Source organism: Hibiscus syriacus, unplaced genomic scaffold, assembly GCF_006381635.1.
Source record: "Hibiscus syriacus cultivar Baekdansim isolate YM2019G1 unplaced genomic scaffold, ASM638163v2 tig00116971_pilon, whole genome shotgun sequence".
In the NCBI taxonomy this organism is placed as follows: Eukaryota; Viridiplantae; Streptophyta; class Magnoliopsida; order Malvales; family Malvaceae; genus Hibiscus; species Hibiscus syriacus.
Genome location: NW_024063495.1, coordinates 4370932 through 4381046, shown reverse-complemented (window position 1 = coordinate 4381046; position 10115 = coordinate 4370932).

The window sequence follows — 10115 nt, the reverse complement described above, 5'->3', positions numbered from 1 at the left end:
TCTTTAATGTTTTATGTGCTGAAATCTGAACGCTCGTGTTCTGACTCGTGTTATTATTATGTAAATATTAAAAAGGGTAAACTACTTCAAATACCATTCACCTTTAGGCTCGGGCTCGTTTATGCAACAAACGTTTCGATTTTTTCAATTTTAACACTAACATTTAATTTTAATTGTAATTATGTCACTCCGCCGTTAATGGATTAACGACACAATGACATGACATCTCTGTGCCGTGACGTTGCTGATATGGCTCCCTCACCAAAACGACGTCGTTTTGTTTGATAAAATTAGTAAAATTAATCTGGTGAGGGGATTTGAACTCATGATCTCTTGAATAAAAAACAAAGCTTAATCACTGCACCAACTTAAAATTTTAATTTAATTTTACAAACGTAATATACATAACATTAGTCAGGATTCCAAAAGTTACTTTCTAAAAAGAGAAAATAACTTCAGTGACCGAAAATGCCTTATAATATACGATTTTAACCAACTTTTTTTGGATTTGCGAAAATGACCAACAAATTCGCAACGCGAACTCCAATTTCGCAACTTGATTTTCAAAATCGCAACGCGAATTTGTAATTCGCAACACAGAAGTCAAATTCGCAAAGCGCGTTTATTTTCACAACGCGAATTTTATTTTCGAATTCGAAACACAATATTAATTTCACAACACATATGTAAACAATATAATCGCAACTCATAACCTAAAACCCAAAATCACAACTCAGTCTCATCTCCATCTCTCACTCTCTACGGCGACATCCGTCCCCATCTCCGACGAAATCCGTCCACATCTCCAGGGAAATTCGTCTATCTCCATCTCTCAGAGCCACCCTCACAACCATTCATGACCATAAATGGAAAATCAACCACCGAGGGCTAGTTTTTTTAATTATTTGTATTTTGAAATTTTTGTATTATTAATAGATTTTTTATATTTAAATTGATAATAAATTTACTGGTAATTTCAATATATAGATTAACCATTTCACTTAGATTGCTTAGTAAATTCATTCGGTTGCTGCCAATACTGCAAAACTGTTTAGTCTTTAACCATGTGAAGTTAGTATTTGTCTTTGTTTTTTCTTTTGGTTAAAGTAATGCAATTCATTCAAATTTCAATTTGCAGAAGAATGGTTTTTGAAACTTCACAACACGAAAATCGCAACGCGATTTTAGTTTCGCGTTGCGATTTTCATTTTCGCGTTGTGAATTTAAGTTTCAGAAACTACTCTTCTTCTGCAAATTGAAACTTGAATGATTTGCATTACTTCAACAAAAAAACTATGATAGAATAATGACTTGGGTGAATACCGTGCTAGTTTGAAACATATTTGGCTTTGTTTTCACTGTTTAATATCATGTATGTTTATAGTGTATAATTTGTAGTTTTTGGTATATCTAACTTGGTATGTTTATTGTTTTTGTTAAAAAAAATTTTGGCTTCATTGACTCTAAGAAATAAATTAAGCCTAGCCACTACAATAACGACGACACTTACACATGTACAAAGAAAATTGTTTGAGGATACTTGCTTCGGGCCATGGCTGAAAGTACAACATCCAGGTGGAGATGCTATGTTGACCCATTTGTTTCTTCAGACCATGACTAACGATATACTCGAGAGGATACAACGTGGAGATGAAGAGATATGGTTTTATTTTCCACCGGCGTATACTTGTTTTGGGCGGGAGGAGTTTTGATTAATCACTGGTCTACGTTTCGGAAACGATGAAGTAGGTCGGTACACTAGTCATATCGCCCATCCATCATGGTTATCTCGGGTTTTTCCTGAGCTGGCAAAGGTGAAGCCCAGTTTACACGTCGACGAATTGAAAAGATTACTTCTTAAAGATGCTTTTACTCAGATGGATGACCTTGATGTTGTCCGAGTATGCCTTTTATTACTTTTGAATGTTGGTTTTTTAGGCAAAGTTGTCAGACAACCTATTTCTGAGGACCTAATATTATTGGTAGATGACCTAAATGCATGGAACATGTTTCCGTGGAGTTCATATCTATGGAAAGCTACCTGGAAAAAGTTGTCGTATGCCTTTAAGGATCGTCGTAGTTTACGTGGCGATGATTCCAAATACACTTTGGTAGGCTTTATTTGGGCCTTTAAGGTAAGAATTTCTATATAATGTTTCCAAAATTATAATTAATTATTTAATAATTACTAATGTTTGTATATTATTTTGTTTGTAGATTTGAATATTTGAGGCTTTTCCCAGCATGCGAACATATGTAAGAAAAAATTCAAATAATATTCCTAGGGTTATTACATGGAGGAGGATCCGGCTGTTGGATTGGGAAGATTTACTACCATATACGACGATGAATGATGTAAGTTAACACAAATAATACCATATATAAACAAGTTATTACTAGGAGACGTTTAACTTTGTTTGAGCTTTTATATTGTTAGGAGACCAACTATCAATTACAGAGGCTGACACCCACAGAGGCTGAGCTTGTCACTGATTGGTGGCAAGCTAGTAAGCGTTTTTTTGATGGGACGGATGATGAGCACCCCACACTTCGAGAGCCATCATCTGATTGAGCCGATTCTACAGCTTGACACCCAGAGCCATCACCTGATCGAGCCAATTATACACCTCCACAATGAGAGCCATCACCTATTTCATCACATCATCGAGCCACTTCTCCACCATCACCTCATGATAGGCGACCAACAAAGATGCCACGACATTTATCTCCCTGTTCTCCACCTCCACGGGATGAGTTAGGGGAGTTACGTGATGAGGCCAGTGCTTTGCGTGATGAGGTCAGTACTTTACGTCACGATAATGGTGCATGGCGTGATGATGTACTATCTTTACGTGGTGAGGTAGATGTTTTACGCTGACAATGGTGCTTTAAGTGGTGAGGTATCTACTTTACGTGATGAGGTAGCCGCTCTACGTGAGATTGTTTTATCGTTGCAGAATGAGGTTCATACTCTACTCAATGAGGTAAGTTTGTTTAATACTATACTAAAAATGCAAATAACTTTTTTTTGGCATTATTTATTTATTAATTTATTGATTTATGTATTAATTTAATTTTAGCGGCCCAATAAGGTAGATGCTTTACGTCAGGTTTTTCTTGCACGACGGGGTTCACGCATCAGACGTCGTGCACGTGCCAATACGTCTCCTTTCACCCTGATAGTGCTAAGACTCCCTAAGAAGAAGCCCGATTCACCTGTCATCATTCAAGAGGCCCCTCTTATCGTTCAAGAGGCCCCTCTCATCGTTCAAGAGGCCCCTCCCACCGTTCAAGAGTCATCTGTCATCGTTCAAGAGGTCACTCCCACCGTTCAAGAGCCCGATTCACATGGCATACTATGTTGACATATTGATAAACCCCCTCACGTTCCCGATATAATGGATGAGAGTTGGCTTTCGTATGAGTTACCGGCCAGTATCATTCCTCAGCAGGAGAGGAGAACACTACCGAACACAATTCTGGATAATACTCTTTGGGCTAAGACCGCAGTTGATTTTTATCTACAAGAGCGGAACCAGGGGTGCTATGCTAACATATTCCTAATCGACGATATGCATTTGTTTCTTGAGCGGTCTTGGTGGGGTGTTTTATTAGGGGTTGAAGAGAATGACTATTTTGAATGGGGGGTAAGTCTTATATTCTTCTTATATTGATTTTGATAATTTTTTTAAAAATTTAGTAAATTCACTAATATATGTATTTTTTTATAAAACAACATATTGATGCATGAGTGTCACGTCTTCTGATTATAAGGAAATTGAAGAAAATAAAAAAGATGCGATGGACTATTATGCCTTCGTCTTTTCACGCAACTCACTTGAAGGATCAGAGAGACTCTTCATATGTGTTGGGTAATGGAAAAGCTCGTCTTTATCCTGCGTGGTGGGAGGTCGATAAGGTTAGTATTTGATGTTCATATTTAAAGGTGTTCATAAATTTTATTTGATATACTCAATTAAATTATTATTTATGATTGCAGGTGTTTATCCCTGTTATGGAATGTTGTAATTGGCTTCTCGTCGAGCTTCAGCTCCCATCCCTGAAGATGATAGTATATGACAGCATGTTGAATTACATATCATTGTTTGATTTAAAAGATATTATTTGTAAGGGATGGAGCGCTCATTTGGCTAAATACTTGGATGCGATTGATTATTGGACTAATTCTGGAAACAAGAAGCCAAAAAAGTTCAAAGTTACAATGATGAGAGACGAGACAACGCCACAACAAACGGCTGGAGCCAGAGGGGATTGTAGTCCTCTTGTCTGCATGTGCTTGAAACGTTTGACGACAGGAGGTAAACAATTTTTACCTCCCACAGATAGAGATAGAGGTGCAGTAGGGTTGTGGTTTCATCATTTTATGGCTAGAGCGATATATTACAGACGTTGCCTACCTGCATTCGCGTGCTGAAAGTGTGCATAAACAACCATTTGTTATTGGTAAGTTTGAGCAAGTGTTGTTAACATATATACTCTTTGTTGGTTTAAAAATGTTTGGTTTAAGTACCTAGAATTCAATAATTTATTGTTTGTTGGTTTTAGATACGTAGAAAGTGTTGTTTGAGAAAATGTTTGGTTTCTACAGGTTAATCCTGAAGTAAGCTGCGTGAATGTATTTGGATGTAAGCTCCCTATTGTTATGAGCATTTGGATGTACTGTATGGGACTAATTGTATCAATGTGTTGTTGATTTGTTATTTTTAGATGTGTAAATAAGAATTATTTTTTTCTTGTTTAATTGATTTGTAAAATTTGATTTGTTGTTTAAGTCCATCTCTATCTGTATTATGTTGAAGGAAAAAAAGACATGTTGAAGGTACACTTTCGCAACGCGAAAGTCAAATTCGCGTTGCGAATTCAAGGAAACCACCTTAAAAAAGATAACAGACAACAATCTGATAAGTAATAACAACTGAACATATCATAGAAATATTCAAACTCAAGTTACTAATGCATGTCTAACTGAAAATGTATGCATTCACAAATAAAATACACATAATACAACGTTTGTATTTAAAAACCACCTAAGTTAATAAGTCCCAAAAGGTGAAGCCGGTTGTGATTAGGATTTTTTTTATTGCGATTTTGATTTCCTTTTGCTTTGCACCATATGTGCTTTGGATTTTGATGAGGATCCATATTTGGGTAGAGGAAAAGATGATTGTGATGGCACTGGTGATCCACATGTCAACCTTGTATGACCACTTTCCTTGCACCGACTACATGTCGATATCCTCTTCTCTTCACCCTTAGACGATATACGATCGTGATATTTTGGTCGGCCATGTAGCCTGCTGTCCATGACTGGTGGCAAAACTGTTTGTAAGTAATCTGGTATGTCGCACTCAGAAGGATGTGGAATAGGGTAGACAATCTCAGCATAAGTCTGTCGATATACTTCTGTAGTGTAGCAATCCATAGCGTATGCGCTTGAATCATCTTGGTTTAGATGAAGAACAACTTTTATAACATGGCCACACGAATAATCAGATGTTTGCCATTTTATACAACTACACGTCTTTGCATTTAGATCGATAAGCCCATTTAAGTTATTATCCAATACATCAAACAAAGTGTTTGAACATGGTTCAACTCTCCATGACGTTGACTTCACAACACGTTTCGTTATCTTTTTTTCAGTCCATTGTGTAACACGACGTTCCAATGTTCCTGTAAATTTAAATAAATAATACTTAGTAAAATATATAAATATGATAAGTTACGAATTTAAAGAAATAATACTTGCATGGTTTCTTTTCTTGTAGTACCACTGTTGAATAGAGGCTCGAAAAAACTCCATTAACATAGTAATGGGTAATTTTCGGGAATGACGACTTAGAGCGTTGATTGATTCTGCACTATTAGACGTCATGAAACCATATCTTGCTCCAAGTTGATATACTCTTGACCATCTTTCAAACCCGACATCTTCTAGTGTTTAAGCACATTGAGGCAAAACACATCTTAAACAATTTATATGCTTATTAAAATCCACTTCCCGATAAGCTTTTACAGCCTTCCAGTATGTCCATTTGTGATTTTTTATACCAACAGACCTTGATTTTAGATTTCTGTACAAATGAACACCACAAAGTCCATGAAAAGCATCTGGGAAACACCTTCTAATAGCATTGTCAATTGAGTTTGCCCTATCAGATATGATTTTCAGATTGCTAATAGGACCTATGCAATCCCTAAGATACCCCATAAACCATGTCCATGAATAAGAGGTTTCAAATTTGCCAACCCTGTAAGCTATTGGCAGTAACCCATTGTTAGCATCCATGGCTACTGCTAATAAGTTTACTCCAAGGTATCGACCTTTTAAATGTGCTCCGTCAATTATAATAACTGGGCGCATGGAAGTAATAAACTAACGAATCTACTAAATAATATACACAAAAAATATAATCATTTAAATGTGAAATGCATGTAACTAACAAAAATGAGTCAAAAAAATTATATTGATTTACTAACCGCAACACCAATGGTGATAAACAGCAACTCAAAGCGTCCATCTCTATCTATTTTGATATGAGTTACTGACCTAGGATTTTTCAGCTTTAAATTGTGACACTAAGCCGACAGTTGGGCAAACGATGTTTTTGGGGACCCCCTCAACAATTCCAAGGCATAAAATTTGGCTCTCCAAGCTTGAGAATATGAGATACTAATCTTGAACCAATCATTCATCTCAGTCATAATTTCATGTCCCCGATATACTCTGCCATTCAAAAACATTAACTTAGCCAAAAAGCCACCCAACACCTTTTTGTTTGCCTATCTATGGTGAGGAAAAACTTGGGTTCTTGAACATGTATGTTTATCAATAAAATTCCTAACTTGAAACATTTCGTAATCTTTTATCCTCTTTGCAATCATACGCCACGTACAATTTTTATCAATCATACACTTTGTTTCGAAACGATCTTTGCTTGATTTGTTAACTTTTAGTTGATAGCCATCTTCCACACATTTCGTATACAAAGCTATCTTCAAGTCTTCCTTTGTATTAAAACAATCATCTTTCTTGATACAAATAACTTTTGTGTAACAATCAACTGTTATCTTTACCAACTCTTCTTCCGGTATCTGAAGTAATTCTGGCATATTCCAGTTATACTCCTGTGATATTTTCTTCTTTTCCTTTTCTTCGGGGACTTCTTCTTCTTCTTTTTCTTCTCAGGGTTATATGAATTACAGAATGGATGTTCAACATGTTCATTCACAGTCGTAACTTCCTCCTCATTATTATCAACAACATCTTCCTCGGCAGCGGCTGTTTCATCATCAAAATTCAGGTATTGACCAATATCAAATCATTACACGCAGGGTCTGTTTCTTCTTCTGAAACATCATCAAATCCGAGTATTGACCAAGATCAAAGTCCGGGTATTGACCAAGATCAAATTTTGAATATTGACTAGTACTCACAATTTTTTCTATTGGCTCATAATCGTCTAACAGGTCAATACGAAAACCAAAATTTGGTGCTGAGTATTGACCAATAAAATCATACACGCAGGGTCTGTTTCTTCTTCTGAAATCATCAAATCCGAGTATTGACCAAGATCAAAGTCCGGGTATGACCAAGATCAAATTGAATATTGACTAGTACTCACAATTTTTCTATTGGCTCATATCTAACAGGTCAATACGAAAACCAAATTTGGTGCTGAAAGTTGATTGTGATTTGGATTAGGAAAAGGTTATGGGTTTTGAGATTGTGTTTGGTATTAGAAATGTGGTGAAATAAAATATTCTTGGTGATGAAATTGTGGTGGAACCATTAAATTTTGAGGTTCATAACAACGTTGTATATTGTGAGCACCATAAACTGGGGTTAAAGAACTTAGGTTACTACCCGCTACTCTGACCAACTTCACTACTTCTAGGTTCAACAACTAATGTACATCATCTTCTTACAAAACACTAATGTAAGCAATGAATCGTTCAACATCTTCATTGTCGGTTAACAAATAACTTTACCTTTTCTCTGATAAGATAGCCTAAATCCACTTAGAGGTTGTAAATTCAATTTCTTTGCAACATGTACATTAGAGTTTCATAAGTTAACTTTTTTAATGTAGTTTTAGTTGAAGATTCATGGTAAAGACATATATTGTAAAACACCATGAACATTCTCATGACCCTCCAAAAAAAATCTATCCAAACATGATCAACATTAGATGATTTCATTCTACAAATGTAAATTAATTTACTAAACAAACGAGCTAACTACATATCATATCACTAACTTAGAGAAAACATTTTAAGTTGATAGTTGATAATTTGGGAGAGAAATCATTGAAAAATTATATAGAAATAAAATTATGTAAAAAAAATAGAGATGAGGAAGGATGTCGTTGGATATAATAACGGATGTCGTCGGAGAGAGTGATAGATAGAGATGAAATGAGTTGTGATTTAGGGAAATCGAGTTGGGAAAACAAAATTCGCATTGCGAATTCAGAAATCGAGTTGCGAATTTGAAATTCAATGTTGCGAATTTGGAAATCGCGTTGCGAATTTGGAAACTGTGTTGCGAAATTGGAGTTCGCGTTGCGAATTTGTTGATCATTTTTGCAAATCCAAAAAAGTTGGTTAAAATCGTATATTTTAAGGCATTTTCGGTCATTGAAGTTATTTTCTCTTCAAAAAAACCCATGAAATTATTAAAATTCTAAAAAAACACCTTAAATTCCATAAAATCTCAAAAAACTCCTAAGTTCCTAAAAATCTCATAAAAAACCATAAACTCTAAATCGTAATCTCTAAAAATCATAAGATTCACTTTTTTAGGGAGTTTATAATTTTTTGGTAATCCCTAAATTCAATTTAAAAAATAAATCTTATGATTTTTATGATTTTTTGGGATTACGATTTCAAGTTTATGATTTTTTTTGGTAATCCCTAAATTCATTCTAAAAATGAATCTTATGATTTTTAGGGATTTTGATTTAGAGTTTATGTTTTTTAGATTTTTAGAAACTTAGGAGTTTTTTGAGATTTTATAGAATTTAAGGTGTTTTTTAGAATTTTAATAATTTCGTGGGTTTTTTAGAAAGTAACTTTTGGAATCCTGACTAATATTATCTATGTTATGTTTGTAGGGAAAAAATCAAACTTTAATTTAGTGCAGTGGTTAAGCCTTGTTTTTTTTCCCAATAGGTCCTGAGTTCAAATCCCCTCAAAAGCATAATTTTATTAAATTTTCTCAAACAAAACTACGTCGTTTTGGGTTTTTTTAGCACCAAACACAGTCATGTCAAAACAACGTCGTTTTGGTGAGGGAGCCACGTCAGCAACGTCACGACACAAAGATGTAATGTCATCGTGTCGTTAATCCATTAACGGCGGAGTGACATAATTGCAGTTAAACTTAAACGTTAGTGTTAAAATTGGCAAAATTGAAAAGTTGGTGGCATAAACGAGCCCAATCCTAAAGGTGAGTGGTATTTGAAGTAGTTTACCATATTAAAAAATATAAGGATTTTGTTAACAAAAAAATATAAGGATTTATTTAAAATTATTTATTTATTAAAATTTAATTATAATTTTAATAGAATTATGATTTTTATTAAAAATAATAATTAATTTAAATAATTTAATTTGTTTAGAATTAATATTTTTAAGTTATATAATTTAGAACTGGCCATCAACATCAGTCACCACCGACGATCATCTTCACTCATTGGAAAATCAACTGCTACAGCATCCGGTGCTTCGATCTGTCGGAAAATCAATTGCTCCTGGTAAACTATACGTTTAGTACCTAAACTATTACTTTATTCCGTTTTAGTATCTCAGCTTTCAATTTTTTCAAAACAATACCTAACGTTTATTTTTTTTTGTTTAATTTTAGTATGAAACAAAAACAAAACAAAAAAATGTAGGTTTCTGTTTATACTTATTTTTCTTGCACTTTCTCTCATTTTCCATGTAAAATAAAGATAACTCATTTCACTATATCACCAACCAAACAAAAGCAACATTACCCCTTTTTACTTTCACGGACCTAATCATAAAATCAAAATGAAAAGAATAAAAGAAAGAAGATGATATGGACTGCAAGGTTATTTTTTATTTTT